Here is a 16,985-nt window from a genome sequence, read left to right as displayed (position 1 = left end):
GGAAATAAACTTATGTATTTAAAATGAAAATGTATTAGGTGCCTCAATCTTTGCCCCTTTCTGAAGAATTCAAGCCAAGACCAGTAATAATCAGGTATCATCTGCGTTTTGCTGGTGAGCTTCCTTCTGATGAACATTCTTCCCTTGAGTGATACTAAGTGCCCTGGCTTAAGGGAAGGTGCTCCTCTAACTTAGAAGGGCAGGTACTGCTGAAAACCAGTGCTTCTCTGGTCAGGCTACAGGGGTGACTCCACCCAGCTTTTCCCCTTCTTTTATATCTGAGACAACCGACAGGTGACATCCAAATGCAAGCATTAATTTCTGGAGCACTGAAGAGGTGGCTTAATTTATTTTCAAATAAAACTATGAGAAAGGTAGGACACATGCTCAAATTCTCATGTTAGAGAGGACACAGACTTAAGAAGCTCTCACTTCCCCTATTAAAGTGACTAAATGAACTCTTAGGAATGGACTAGCCATGGCCTTTTGTGCTCAACTCAATATGAAAGAAAAACCACCACAAGGCCAACGGCCAAGGCCATGGCCTGCTGAGCAGGATCAACCAAAATTCCTCTGGCAAAATACTGAAACCTAAGGACCACGTGTCTGGGAGTAGAGATTAGAGGGATTATAGAGAAAATACAAAACAGAAAAAAATCCAAGTATCCCCATCTGATTAGCAATTCTGCTGCTAGACTTTTACCTTAGGGAAATTACTGAAGAGTCAGGTTTGCTAGAAAGTGATATTATGGCAGGATTATTCATATTAATGTAATAATACAAACCTCCCAAATAACGGAAGTCCTACTGTTAGTAACATGTTTTGCAAATTCTGGTATATTCACACAATATAACACTAAGTAGTCACTCAAAATGATGATAAAGATTTGTAGCCATCAACATGAAAATGAAGTCCATACAATATATGTGTTTTTTATTTTTTAATACCACTGCCTTCTCTCCTATATAGTTTCTTTTTAAAATATATATATATATTATTGCTTTTTTACAGAGAGGAAGGGAGAGGGATAGAGAGTTAGAAATGTCGATGAGAGAGAAACATCGATCAGCTGCCTCCTGTACACCCTCTACTGGGGATGTGCCCGCAACCAAGATATATGCCCTTGACCGGAATCAAACCTGGGACCCTTCAGTCCACAGGCTGACGCTCTATCCACTGAGCCAAACCGGTTAGGGCTATGTATTTTTTTAAAGCATGTTGATAAGTACAATAAGACGGTGTCTCTATTCTAGAACACTGGTTTTCCAAATATGGTCCCTGGGCCAGCAGCATCAGCATCACTTGGGGAAATGCAAATTCTTGGCCCTAATACAGATCTATTGAATCCGAAACTCTTGTAGTAGATTCCACTAACCCAGTGGTTCTCAACGTTGGCTGCACATTAGAATCACCTGGGAATCTTTTTAAACTCCTGCTTTCTGATTCCCAGGTGATTCTAATGTGCTGCCAACATTGAGAACCACTGCACTAACCTGTTGTAATTAGCCTTCCAGGTGATTCAAATGCATGCAAATGATTGAGAATCACTCGTCTAGAACAAGCAGGAGGTTGCTCTACATATTTATAAGGCATGAGTAAGAGCAATGTTTCCCTTTGTTGTTCTAATACAGTCCCGGGTTATTAGTTTACAGTGGCCAGTAATAGAAAAAGCAGCTCCCATGGTCTTAAGCAATTAGTGACTATTACTTCGCAGAAACGTGGACAGGACAGATTCCGGGACCTCCAGTGAAGGCTCCACCACCACATCATGTGATTCTTTCATTTTCAGCCTGGAGTCAGATGGCTGCTGCCGTTCCATGCATCGCATCCAGATATGCCACATCAGAGGCGAAAAGAACCATTTCCTCTGGACTCTCATTCCTGAGGAGCCCTCCTCTCCCCACAGTCCTTCCCTCATTTCTCATTGGCTGGACCTGGGTCACAAGTTCATCCTTCAGCTAATTGCTTGTGACAGGAACAGGAAAACCATGATTAGCTTAAATTAATTAGGATTCCCCCGAGCTGGAGATAGGCTCACCATCCTTGAAGGAGGGGTACGGAACAAAACTGAGGTCCTGCTGGCAAAGAAGCGAGGAAATGGCGTATAAATAGGCAGTAAACTGCTACCCTGAGTCTAGGCTAATAGCCATGTTTTTACACTTTTCTATAAAACTGAATTATTCGTGACTGTCACCAGTAACTTGTTAGGTGTTGGAAATGGGGCCTACTGTGGTTTGTTTGTTTTCTTTCAGGGGTGTTCCTTACTTTGGAAATGGCTCCGGAGTCTCAAGAGGAAGAAAAATGTATCTCATTCAAGGTTTTTCTTTTTCTTTCTTTTCTTTTGAAACAATTAAAAAAACTGACAATATCAAGCACTGATAAAACTGTGGAGCAACTGGAGATCTCATACATTGCTGGTAGGAGGACAAATTGGTGCCAACACTTTGAAACACCATTTGGTAGTATCTACTGAAGCTAAGCATGCCCTTATCCTATGATCAGCTCAAACTGGAAGCCACCCACATATCTAACAACGGAAGAATGAATAAAGAAGGTGTGGCGTATGCATACAAAAGCATACTACACAGCAATGAAGATAAACAAGCTACTGATACCTCCTACTACATGGATGTGCCTCACAGATAAAAGATTAAACGAAAAAAGTCAGACACAAAATATAGTTCCATTTATGTGAAGATCAAAGACAGCCAAAATTAGTCCACAGTGACAGAAGTCAAAATAGTTTTTCTCCACACTGATAAAGAAAAGTAGTTGCAAGAGAAAAGAAAAACAGATGTATAGAACAGAGCCTTAAAATAGACTCAAGTATATATGAAAATTTAGCACATGATAAAGATGGCATCTCAAATCACTAGGGCAAAAGAAAGATTTTTTAATAAAAGATGTTGAGATAGATGGCTGAGATGCGTAGCCAATTGTAAAAGACAAAATTAAATGCATACTTCATACATTCATACAGCATATTTCATACAGTGAGAATAAGCTACAATGGATTAGGCAGCCAAATGGAATAATGAAACCATACAGGTACTAGAAGAAAACATGGTTGAATCCTTCATTAACCTAGTGTAAGGAAAGGCTTTCTAACAATGACTCAACATCCAGAGGCAATAAAAGCAATATCAGTAAATACAAATATATTTGACTATATATAAACATTTAAAAATGTTCATGACCAAAAAAACACTATAAACAAATTCAAAAGACAACTGACAAAACATTTGCAACATATATCACAAAGCCCAGTACTACTAAAACACAAAGAGCATTTAAAAATTGGCTTTAAAAAAATCTAACAAGAGCCCTGGCCAGCATAGCTCAGTGGTTGAGCATTGACCTATGAACCAGGAGGTCACAGTTCCATTCCCAGTCAGAGCACATGCCTGGGTTGTGGGCTGGATCCCAGGTGTGGGGTGTGCAGGAGGCAGCCAGTCAATGATTCATCATTGATGTTTCTCTCTCGCTCTCTCCCTCTCCCTTCATCTCTAAAATCAATAAAAATATATCTTTAAAAAAATCTAACAAGAGGGCCCAGTTTCTGTTTAGGGGAATGCCCTTTGGAAGCTGCCCCACCCTGACGGTGCCCACACGGAGATGGACAGCACTGCTGGGGGAGTCGCTGCACATGGGATTCTGCGGCACCCCTGTGGTCCCCGAATTCTCCACCAGGGTATTTGAAGAGAAAATGCCGGTCATTAAGACGCTGCGGTGAGTTGTGGGCCAGATGCTGCAGAGCCCAGCCTGCGGCTGTGGGACAGCTGCCCTGCCCGGCCGGGTCCTGGGCACCTCCCGTGGCACATTCAAGGAGATGCCAACTTCCACTCTGCCTCTTTCTCTGAAACAGACCGGCCACGGGTCTTAACTACAGGGGCTCCTGGCCAGCTTGGAGTGGGCTTGCTAACTTGTTAAGGAAACAATTTGGGAAGGACAATGTAATTTTGACTGACATAAGGAAACCCTCCAATCACGCATTCCATAGCGGCTCATTTATTTATTCTGACATTCTGAATTACAAGAAACTTCGAGAGACCGTGGTAAACCACTGCATTACCTGGTTGATTCATTATAGCACTTTGCTCAGTGGGGTGGGAGAAGCAAACCTGTCCTTGGCGAAAGCCGTAAGCATCACTGGATTGCATAATGTTCTGGATGGTGCCTTGGAACACAGTTTGCGATTGTTTGTGTCCAGCATGATCGGAGCTTCCAGACCTACCTCCCCCCAGAAACTCTGCACTCAGAGACCCAGGACGACCTAGGCAAACCACGGCTCAGCAAACCGCAGCTGGCGAGCCACATGCGGCTCTTTGGCCCCTTGAGTGTGGCTCTCCCACAAAATACCACGTGGAGACACGCATATACAGTGCGATTGAAACTTCGTGGCCCATGTGCAGAAGTCGGTATTTTGTGGAAGAGCCACACTCAAGGGGCCAAGAGCCACATGTGGCTCGTGAGCCATGGTTTGCCGAGCCACAGTTTGCCGACCACTGACCTAGGGGATGTCTAAGGTGCATGCCGAGCTCCTGGGAGAATATTATCATTACCGGTATGGCTTAGCTTTCCCATGCCTGAGCTATCCTGGCATCATTTTGGCTAACTCCCAACCTGGAGGAGGAACAACCGACTGTGCAGTACAGATTTCCCACGATGCCACGAAGAATGGCAAACTTCAGCGATACCTGAAACCTAGCGAGAGGCTCCCCATGATGTATGTTGATGACTGCCTCAGGGCCACCCCGGAAGTCATGAAGGCCCCAGCAGAGTCCTTCTCTACGAGGACCTACGACATCAATGCCACGAGCTTCTGCCCTGAGGAGCTGGCCCAGGAAGTTCTCAAGCACATACCGGAATTCCAGATCCCCTACAACGTGGATTCTGTTCGACAGGCCACAGCGGATAGTTGGCCAATGAACTTAGATGACAGTAATGCTCAGAAGGACTGGGGATGGAAGCATGACTTTTACCTTCCCGAGCTGGTGACAACAATATTGAACTTCCATGGTCCCGGTAGTAGAGTTGCCCAAGCTAACTGAAGGAGCTGTATCCTGGACGTCCATTAGGGAAGACTGTAATGTCCCCAAGGTGACAGACATCAAGGACCTAGAGCAGTGATGGCGAACCTTTTGAGCTCGGCGTGTCAGCGTTTTGAAAAACCCTAACTTAACTCTGGTGCCATGTCACATATAGAAATTTTTTTATATTTGCAGCCATAGTAAAACAAAGATGTATATTTTTGATATTTATTTTATATATTTAAATGCCATTTAACAAAGAAAAATCAACCAAAAAATGAGTTCGCGTATCACCTCTGACACGCGTGTCATAGGTTCGCCATCACTGACCTAGAGTATCCAGAGTTGAGGCCTAATTAAACTAAATGTTAGCAGCGCATATTGAACTGCTGGATGGAGAATCGCGTTGGCTTTCACATTTTCAAAATGCTGTTGGTCTGGTGGTAGAACTTCTAAATCTTTGCTGTTTGCCTAAACTTGTCCAAACACCCATGTCACAGAATGAAGACTTAAGTCATAAATTTCCATTTCCTTAAATAAGATGAAGTGACTATTTCTGGGACGGTGGAAGTATTAGTATGTGACATTTTGTGTTTAAATTCAATTTAAATATATACATATATATATATATATATATATATATCTACACTAATAAAAGAGAAACATGGTAATTAGCGTACGACCGCTACCCTTCCCATTGGCTAATCAGCATGTCCTTATGCAAATTAACTGTCAGCCAAGATGGCTGCCAGCAACCATGCACTGAAGCGAGCAGGGAGGCTTGCTTGCTCCAGTGACGGCGAACTCCAACGTTCCCCGCCTGCCGCTGCTGGCCTCTCAGCTGCAACTCTATGCAACTATGTACTATGTTGCAAATAAGAAGCTAAACAAAACCCCAGAAACCGGCTGTCAGTCAGCCAGGTTCAGCCAGCCAGACCGCAACATTGTATCGATGTTTTCAGCAGCAAGGCCTCAGAGCTAAAGCTGGCCCAGAATAAAAAAAAAAAGAAAGAAAAAAAGGAGCGGTTGGGAGCTTCAGTCACCCGCTTCTGGAAAACAGCCCTCAGCCCCTCACCCAGACTGGCCAGGCACCCCAGTGGGGACCCCCACCCTGATCCAGGACACCCTTCAGGGCAAACCAGCCAGCCCCTACCCAGGCACCAGGCCTCTATCCTATATAGTAAAAGGGTAATATGCCTCCCAGCACCGGGTTCAGCGGAGCAGCGAGGCTCCCGGCACCAGGATCAGCGTGACAGGGGGCAGCGCCCAAACCCCCTGATCGCCCTGTGGCTCTGTGTGTGACAGGGGGCAGGGCCACAACCTCCCTATCTGCCCTGCTCTGTTCGTGACAGGGGAAGGTGCCCCAACCCCCTGATCAGCCCTGCTCTGTGCCTGATAGGGGGGAGCTCCCCAATCCCCTGATCGCCCTGCGGCTCTGTGTTTGACAGGGTGCGGCCCACCAACCCCCTGATCGGTCCTGCCCTGAGTGTGACAGTGGTGGCGCCCCAACCCCCTGATCGGCCCTGCTCTGTGGGTGATAAAGGGTGGCGCCTCAACCCCCCTCCACGGGCCTTGCTCTGTGTGTGACAGGGTAGAGCCATAACCTCCCCATTGGCCCTGCCCTGAGTGTGACAGGGTGCAGCGCTCCAACCCCCTGATCCGCCCTGCTCTGTGTGTGACAGGAGGCGGTGCCCCAGCTCCCCTATCGGCCCTACTCTGTGAGTGACAGGGGGGAGCTCCTCAACCCCCTGATCGGCCCTGCTCTGTGTGTGACAGGGGGTGGCGCCGCAACCTCCCCATTGACCCTGCCTTGAGTGTGACAGGGGGCGGTGCTCCAACCCCCCAATCGGCCGTACCGTGAGGGTGACTGAGGGTGGCATCACAACCTCCCGATCCACCCTGCTCTGTGCATGACAGGGGGCGGCGCCCCAACTCCCCAATTGGCCCTGCTCTGAGCCTGACCAGGGGCTGCACCTAGGGATTGGGCCTGCCCTCTGCCACCCGGGAGCAGGCCTAAGCCAGCAGGTCATTATCTCCCGAGGGGTTCCAGACTACAAGAGGGCACAGGCCAGGCATGGGGATCCCCCCCCCCCCCCCCCGTGCACAAATTTTTGTGCACCGGGCCTCTAGTATATATATAAAACCTAACAAAAGAAGGGGCAAGGCACATGAACAGACCACACACACACACACCCACACACACAAGAACTTATGAAAAAAATGTTCAAACTCCTCCTAATTAGGTAATTAGATAATTGTAAATTAAAACAACATTAAAATACTCTTTCTTACCTGTCAATTTGTGAACATTAAAAATGGTGACGCCCTACCTGGTTTGGCTCAGTGGATAGAGCGTCAGCCTGCGGACTGAAAGGTCACGGGTTTGATTCCAGTCAAGGGCACATGCCCAGATTGCAGGCTCAATCCCCAGTAGGGGGCATTCAGGAGGCAACCGATCAATGATTCTCATCATTGGTGTTTCTATCTCTCTCCCTCTCTCTTCCTCTCTGAAATCAATAAAAATATATATATTTTTTAAATGATGACAACTCATTCTGTTAGCAGGACTGTGGTAAATGGCCTCTCTCGGATATTGCTGGTAGAAGTGCACCCTAGTGGGCAGGCCCTGGGGAGGGGACTGTGGAAATAGCTAATAAAACTGCATGTGCACTTACCTTTTGACCCAGCAATCCCCTTTCTAGGAATTTATACTGAAGATAAGCTCCAGCAATATGAAAATATACACACGTTATTCTGTATAGCATTGTTTGTAGTTGCAAAATATTGGAAAATTACTTATATACCCAAATATAGGAGAATGGTTGAGTAACTAGGGCACATCACACAGTGAAGTGCTATGTTGCTGTGTTGGTGTTTTTATAAAGAATAAGGAAAGTCTTAAATGATAAAATGTGATTTTCAGAGTATGTTTCCAGTGAAAAGATAAAAATGCAAAGGAATATCTGCATGTGCCACCTTTCATATAAGGAAGAAACATAGGCCCAGCTGGTGTGGCTCAGTGGTTAAGCATTCACCTATGAACCAGGAGAGAATGGTTCAATTCCTGGTCAGGGCACATACCTGGCTTATGGGCTCAATCCCCAGTGTGGGGTGCAGAAGGCAGCCATTCAATGATTCTTTCTTATTATTTATGTTTCTATCTCTCTCTCTCCCTCTCTCTTCCTTTCCAAAGTCAATAAAAATATATTTATTTTAAAAAGGAAGAAACACAGGATAGGAAAAATGGAAACTAATGAGAATGGCACCCCGAAGGAGAAGATGGGAATGAGCCGGAAAGATGGGGAAATGGGTTTGGGGTGGAAGAGAGGCGGGGAGAGTGACCTTGAGCAGGATGCTGGAGTTTAGAACCATGTTTATGTTTGCATTCTCAAAACATAAATGCATAATTGAAATCAACCAGGACAAGGGGGAAGCCAAACAGAATAGAAATAGTAACAAATGAACCTGTGTTACACCTGAATAACAGAATGACTGCAGGTGAGCAGTGCAACAACTTTTGAAGTAACTCAGGAAAACTGTTTTTGCTCTATGGTATAACACTAAAGAACTGTTTTAAACATGGGTATGGATTAGCAATTCTGAGGCTATCATATATGTCTTCAAGGACTGAGCAAGTTAGTGAATATATTATAGATGAGATATGGGTTTCTCACTGACAGAGAAAAGAGATATTAATAAGAAAAGGAGAAAGAATAGGATAAATCCTGTGGTGTTGGATTGACATTAGAGGTATCAGTAGGAAACCATGATGTGCATTACACTTATACACACACACACACACACACACACACAGCCATACATACAGACAGATGTAGATGTGTGTTAGTATACACATAACTATTTCCTAGTGTTTTGCTCAGAGGATCCAGAGCGATGAAAACAATGACAAAAGGACAGCACAGGGAATACAGTCAATATTCTATAATAATAAAAGTATAATATGCTAATTAGACCAGATGTCCTTCCAGATGTCCTTCTGGATGAACTTCTGGATGAAGCCAGGGCTGCTCAGGCCGTGGCTGTGAGGGCTGAGCCTCTTGCACAAATTTCGTGCATCAAGCCTCTAGTACTGTAATAACGATGCACATATCAGGTGGCTACTAGAGCTATCTGGGGGAACACTTTTTAAGTTATGCAAATTGCCTAATCACTATGCTGTACACCTGGAACTAATACAATATTGTGAGTCAACTGTAATTTCAAAAAAAGAGAAAAGAAAGAAAACAGTGATGGGCCAGTGGCAATGAGCGTATGTAATTCCCCAATAAAGAACCAGGACCTCTTGAAGAAATGGTTGATTCCAAGGCTGAAGCTGGGAAGCACAAGATGAACTTGAACTTCTTATGGTTCCAGAAAGTAAGAAACTGCTCACAAGGTGAGGGGGCCTGTGTGAAGGACACAGGAGCCAGCACGAAGGCATTCCAATGGCCAAGCAGGGGCAGTTTGAGCAGTAAAAGAACTACTGGTAGTCATGCATTGTAACACGTAGAATAGAGTAGATCTCCATGAGTATACAGGCTGATATTAATAGTTAAATAAAGAAATAAATGCAGAAAGGACCCCTCTTCTTTATAGCAGAATTCCAATTCATAATGTAGAAGGGACGATAAAAATAGAAAACCACCTTTGTCATACAGTAACAATAGATGCTAAAATAAGCGGGAAAATACACGATGAGTAACAAGATATTGGCATGGTCTCAAAATATCTCCCAACAAGATATTTATTAATTATAAGGGAGAAAATAATAGCTTTACAATTGAGGAAATCTGGCATACAGCCCTTTATCATGTGCTCAAGGCTAATATCATGAATGACCACGTGTCTGCAGACAGGTAGCACAAAGAAGGACATAAGATCATTCTGTGGCATTCTTGTCGAAAATGCATGACCTTGTCAAAAATCGTGAGGGAACGTCACACAACCTAAATTGAGGAACATTATACACAACAATGGACCAGTCTCTTAAAATGTCATGGGGGACAGGAAAGACAGAGGAACTGTCCCAGGTTGAGGAAGACTAAAGAGATACGACAACAGGATACAGCGTGTGAACCTGGCTTGGATCCTGAGCCAGAAAAAGAACATTGGTGAATAACTGAGATAGGGTCTGTAGATTAGTTAATAGTATTGTATCAATGTTCATATCCGGGTTTTGACAATTGTTCTGTGATGAGAATATATGTTAACACTTAGGAAAAGTGGGTGAAGTTGGTAAGCAGGAATTCTTTGTTCAACTTTTTCAGCTTTTTGGTAAGGCTGATATTATTTAAAAATGAAAAGTTACAAAAAACAGAAAAGAATACTGGTTGCCCTTGGGTACCAATTGGGAGGGGTGTGAGAAAACCTGGAAAATAGTCTCTATCTTGATCTAGCTTGGGGTACATGGCTACATACACATTTCCTAAATTTCACTGAGCATTGTGGTTAAGATTATGCACTTTGCTGTAGGTATGCTATTCCTCAATTTTTAAAAATTATTTATTTCAACATATTTTTATTGATTTTTTAGAGAGAGAGGAGGGGGAAGGGTGGGAGAGAGAGAAACATCAATGAGAGAGAAACATCGATGAACTGCCTCCTGCATGCCCCCTACTGGGGATCCAGCCCACAACCTGGGCATGTGCCCCGACTGGGAACTGAACCAGAGTCCTCTCAGTGCATGGGACAACGCTCAACCAACAGAGCCACACGGCCAGGGCTCCTCAATTTTTAAAAAGTGTTTAAAAAAAGAACCAGATCAACTTTGACCAAGAAAAACTGATGAACGAGCTCGGTGATTTGCATTGGTTAGCCTCCTAATAAAAGCCCAGAAATGTGCTATTTATCACCATGGTGCTATCAGGAATATTGCAGTTTCCCAGCGCAAGTCAGCTTTTCAAGGGCGCCTGTAACGGGCAGACACTGTGTGAAGTGGTTTTTCCTTTGATTTTTCATGACAGAACAGTGGAGGAGATTTTAGTACCCACCTACCCCGCCCCCCTTTTGTTTAAATTGAGGAAACCAAGTCTCAGAGACGTGCGGAGACACTGACAACGCAGGCAGGGAGTGGCAAAGCCAGCATTTCAGTTTGGCGTATCTGCTTCTAGGTCCCAGACGTCTCCTGATACCCCACACTGCCTCCAACAGGAGAATTTTGACTTGTATTTAAAAAAAAAATGAATTCCAAGTCACTTTATGGTTATAGTTGTTCAACCTGTCCTATGGTCATGATTTCATAATTTTTATCTGCACGATATCCCCCCAAATTAACGAATTAAAGAAAAGTTCAGGCACTTAGCTCTTTATAAAGAAATGTGATTTCAAACATTTGGAAAAAGTCTTTAAGTTTAGCTTCCTACCAGCTTGATTTATTTTTCTTCCTTTGCTAACTATTAAACTTCACTTCATTAACTTTCCTTTGAATTCGAGTTGAATGTCTATCACTAGTCATAATAAAATAATAGAGCAAGTTCAGACAGACTCACTGTCAAGTCAATGGGCGATGACAAAGTAATTGCTTCGCAGAGTGCTGCTTTGTATGTCTTTGCCACGCATATTAAAGACTGGGCTACTGCACCTCAAACATCTCCTATTCTAATTAGTCCAGGAACCCTGAAATCACCTCAATCTATCCACCTCGTTTAGCGGGGTCCTTTGTGGGCAATACAGTCTGGTGTTTAAGACTACAGACCTTAGAATCTGATACACCTGGGTCAGTCAAGTCCTGGTTTTACCATTCTTTCAGTGGTATGACCTTGAGCGAGTTATTTAAGTTCCCTGAAGTCTAGTTTTCTTATCATTAAAATGAGATGACTGTTGCTGCTACTGCTGCTACTCCCACTAGTACTGCTAATTCTACCACTCATATTGCTACTGCTACCACTAGTACTGCTAGTGCTACTCCCACTAGTACTGCTACTACCACTAGTACTGCTACTATCACTAGTACTGCTACTACCACTTGTACTGCTGCTGCTGCTACTACCATTGGTACTGCTACTACCACTAGTACTGTTACTGCTACCACTAATACTACTGCTACTACCACTAGTACTGTGAATTCTACCACTACTACTGCTACTGCTACCACTACTACTGCTACTGCTACTACCACTAGTGCTGCTACTACTACCACTGCTACTAATTCTAGTCCTACCACTAGTACTGCTACTACTATTACCACTACTATTGCCACTAATACTTCCACTAGTACTGCTACTATCACTAGTACTGCTACCACTAGCACTGCTGCCACTACTGTAACCCATCCCACCTTTCTTTTGTCATTGTTTCTCTAAATGCTATCTCTGACTAATATGTAGCTTGTAGATAAACAGCATGTTTGTATAACAATCCTAAGAACTAACTCAGAAGATGCAGACTTCGACCTTCAGTCATCCCAATTTCAGGAGATTTGCTGACCTTTAACCGTAGAACCAGGATAATGAAGACCAGTATGACGCACACCATACCATCACTTTACCAATGTAGAAGTCCTTATTGGAATGGACTGAGCTGGTCTGCACATAGATAGCTTTTCAACCTCCTCACCTAGATTTCTTTGTTCTGGTTTCCTTCTGCCTCTTATGAAACCTCTGCCTGCACTGAGAGGGGAGATGGGCTTTGCAACAAGAATCTCCCATCTTCTCAGGTAACCAGCACTTGAATAAACCTCTCTCCTTTTTCACCAGCATCTGTCTCAGGAGTTTGGCTTTCATGATAGCAGGCAGGCGAACCTTGGTTTTGGTTGCACTACCACTAGAGCTGCTACCATCAGTACTGCTACAACTAGTACTAGTACTGAGTAATAATCTATTTATATAAAACCCTTAATATACAAATCAACCAAATGGCGGAATGACCGGTCACTATGATGCACACTGACCACCAGAGAGCAGATGCTCAACGCAGGAGCTGCCCCAGCCTGCAGGCCTCGACCAGCGTTGGTGGTTGGGGGTGGGACCGGCGAGCGGGTGGCACCAGGCCAACCAAGGTGGGTGCAAACGGGGGCCCTGATCACCCCCCTGTTCTCCCCACAGATCGGCCCTAATTGCCGGCCAGGCCTAGGGACCCTACCTATGTATGAATTTCGTGCACCGGGCTTCTAGTATTGCTATCAACTATTATCCTTGGGTTGTAGAAGGGTAAACAAGGTAAAGGATGTAAAACACTTTGCATATTCTTTAGCATGTAATTATAGTTCATTATTATTGTTTCCTGGCACTAATCCAAGCTGACTAATATTCTGCTCATTGTTCCAGTGTTCACCAGGTATTTGTACTGAGAATCTACTGTGCACTGAGCACTCTAAAGGATACAAAGTTAATCCTTTCAGTGTGACCATGTGAAATGACTTTACTCTGGAATTCACTCTAAACACTCTTGGTTTGCACCTCAACGTGCCGGCCCTTGTATCCGGTTTGAGGGAAACAGTGCAAATAAAACAAAGCCCTGAGCTCCTGAAGCTTATATTCTATTGAAGGAAACAGACAATAAGCAAGTAAACAAAGACACAAGGAGATTGCAGTGACTGTGGAAGGTAAAGCAGGTTTATGTGTCAGAGAGCATCTGTGGGAACCACCGGCTGATTTGGCAAAGTCTCCTGCTCCTCGCCCTTTCTGCCTGACCTTTCTAATTGCTTACCTGCCCCAGAGCCGGAGCAGCCACTTTGGACAAAATGTGGATGTGAGAGGTGCAGGATGGAAGGGGCTCCATCCAGGCACCATGCTGCCCAGCTTCTCTGGTCTAACCACTGTTATCTTGTGTTTTGTCACTCAGAGCCAAGCTTAACGGTGCCCAAACCAATTATGTGTTCTCATCGGAGGACTTCTCTGCTTCCAACCTTATCAAATAAGGAAGTCTGGGGGAAAAACTCATAAAAGTAGAGAGAATGCCAGAGACGACTAACTAGTAGTAACCATTTAGACTTATTTTGTATGTTTTTCAGTACTTATTGAATAGTAACTTGTGAAGCTTCATTCCTACTCATAAACATCATAGTAACTTTATGGAATATCTACCTCAAGCCTCATTCAAAAGATGAACAAGCACAATCCCAATAGTCAAGCAACTTCTTAAATAAGTGGCTGAGCCAAGATTTAACCCAAGTGTGAGTGAGCCCTGAACCCACTGTTCCCCCAGTGTCTCCAGAGTCAGCAGGAACGCTGAGAAAGAGAACTGAAAAGAGCAGAGACCCATGACACATGATAGAAAAAGTATTACATAAACGGCTTATGACTAAAAGGAGACAAGCCCTGGCCAGTTTCTCAGTGGTTAGAGCATCAGCCTGCGGACTGAAGGGTCATGGGTTCGATTCCCAAGGGCCCGTACCTCAGTTGTGAGTTTGATCCCCAGCCAATGGATGTCTCTCTCTTGCGTCAGTGTTTCTCTCTCTTTCTCTGTCCTTCCTTCTCCCTACCCCCTCCCTTCCACTCTACCTGAAAATCAATGAAAAATATCCTTGGGTGAAGATTAAAAAATAATAAAAAATAGGAGACGAGCAAGAAGAACGATGAAAATAAAGAATTGGAGGAAAACTCACCCCACGGTCCTTTGGGTGGTATCTAGTTCTTTTTGTGGCTGGAGGCAACCATATTCGGAAATTTGTATAGAGGGCACTGCCCAGAGCAGGATTTCCTACCCCGGGAGGAAGGCACTCATGTTTTGCTGCATGGCTCTGGCCATATCCTGTCCACTGCCTGTTATGTTTTCAAATAAAGTTTTATTGGCACAAAGCCATTCCCATTCATTTATGTGCTGGCTATGTCTGCTGGTGCACTATGATGGATGGCAGAGGTGAGTACTTGTGACAGAATCCTTAAAGCTGTGTTATTTACTATCTGCCCTTTACAGAGAAGTTTGCCACGCTCTGCTCTGTGGTGTGGCTACAGCTCAGAAAGGTTCCTGGTGAGACGCACCAGCTCACCTATGCCGTCAATGCTAAAAGCCCATTTCCAGGAGTTTTTCTACCTCTGAACATCTACATTCAAGGGAAATGCTGAACGTCGGTGTCCTAATGGAAACTTTAATCAAATGCTCAGCAACGCCAAGACCGCTTGCACTCCCCTCCTGTGCGCGATCAGGAGGCACCACCCAGACCTTGTTAGCACACGCTGGTGAACACGCCTGCTCCCTCGCTTGCTTTACTACTTTACTGAGTCACAAGAAACTAAAGTGAAAGAAAACGGGAGGCCTGCTGCGAGGAAGATGGCTTTTAGAACACAGCTGGTGCGAAGCGTGCGAAGGGCATCTTGGCTATACTTTTGAACTGGCAGGAAATGGCCGCGGTTCCATTACTTGGGGAGTCTGTCCTCACACTCTCTGAGCGGAAACCCAGGGTCTTAATCATCTGGTAATGCACTTGCATCGAATCTTGCAGATTTGTCAAACGCCAAAAACAAGCCACGGTTTTATCTCTTTTTCTCTTTGGGGCCAGCTCTATTTTTCATCCACAGCACAAGCAACTTTAAACAGAGATGACAGCTGAGAGGGGGAACGACCCTTCCCAAGAACTGAGCTCTGAGTTCGTTCGGGCCACGCTGTTTGAGGAAGAACCAGGTGAGATGGCAGGAGCAAAAGGAGCAGCAATACTTAATGGTTTTTCTGGGCTCCTAACAGGAAGCCACTAGGGGGTAAAGTTTGGTTCTGTGTTGGCTCCCAGTGGCCACACACACTCTTTGATGCCTGACTCAGTGTCGTCCTTTTCTGGTGTAGTTTCAGCCACTTGTCATTTCTGTTTCCTCTTGGCTTCAGCTGCCCGGTGGGAAGCTTTCCTGGGGGATGTGCAGTCAATCTCCTGTGGATTATTCACTGGGCGGATTAGGCAGGGCATGTTTCTAATCTCAGCGGGGCGTCAGCGGCCACCCAGCATGATCTCAGCAAACCCTGCTCTGTCATATTTGCTTGGGACATGAAAGCCACTCTGAATTCATCCATTCTGGTCTCTGCCTAAGAAAAACAGTGATGTTGGTGATTAAGAAGAAAGGCGTTAGGAATAAGACAACCTTGCATCTGAACATCAGTTTTGCCTCTTACTGGCTGTGTGGCCTACAGTCAGTTACCTAACTGCTCTGAACCTCAGTTATCTCATTGTTTTAATGAGTTGGGTGGCCATACCCAACTCCTAGGCTTGCTGTAAGGTTTAAACAAATGCACCCATTGAAAGGACTTATCTCAGATCCTTAGAATAAATGTCCATAATGAGAGTAAAGTTTCCACCTATAAACTGTGTAGAAAATAATATCAAAAAAGCAATAGAAATATGATCAAGAAACAGTAACAGGTCACAGAAAAATAAGTAGATCTCTTACCCATGTGAAAAGATGTTTGAGCTCACTTATAATAAGAATAATGCAAGTCAACACTATGTAAGGATATCATTTTTCACCTATCAAGTTGGCAAAAATCCAGTCCAAAAATTTTACAACATGTTCTGTAATAAATAGCGGAAGTCAGCTCTTTCATGAATTGCTGCCAAGAAAGCAAAATGGTATGATCCTTTGGGGAGCTCGTTGGCAAATCCTATCAAAATTAAAAATGCATTTACTTTTTTACTCAGCAATTTCACCCCTGAGAATTTTTTTACAGCTACACTTAAACCAGCATGAAGTCAAGTGACAGGTAAATCCCATTACTGTTTGCAAAGTGGTGCGCATGGGTGAGCAAGAGGCCAGAAACACCCGTGTCCATGAGGAGAGGGGCGGATAAATAAACCCTGGTGTATTCACACAATAGTACACAGCTGTGAAAAAGAGAATGCAGTTCTCCATGCCCTGTGAAAATATCTCAGGACAGCTAGCACATGAAAATGGCAGGATGCAAAAATAATCCACACAATACCCCAATTTCTATATAAAAGGTGGGGATAAGAATATATTTATGATGGAAAAAAGTATGGAGTTTCCTCAAAAAATTAAAAATGGAACTCCCATTTGACCCAGCGATCCCACTTC

The 16,985-nt window shown here is 44.3% G+C and overlaps 1 pseudogene; it reads left to right on the top strand.

Moving 5' to 3' along the window:
• The first annotated feature begins 3,707 nt into the window (after window positions 1–3,707).
• Window positions 3,708–5,052, top strand: LOC139022299 (L-threonine 3-dehydrogenase, mitochondrial-like; annotated as a pseudogene).
• Window positions 5,053–16,985: the final 11,933 nt, after the last annotated feature.

This window comes from Myotis yumanensis, unplaced genomic scaffold (genome assembly GCF_028538775.1).
Source record: "Myotis yumanensis isolate MYYU_CA2020_CCGP unplaced genomic scaffold, mMyoYum1.0.hap1 SCAF_14, whole genome shotgun sequence".
NCBI classification, from domain to species: domain Eukaryota; kingdom Metazoa; phylum Chordata; class Mammalia; order Chiroptera; family Vespertilionidae; genus Myotis; species Myotis yumanensis.
This window is presented reverse-complemented; position numbering and strand designations above follow the sequence as displayed.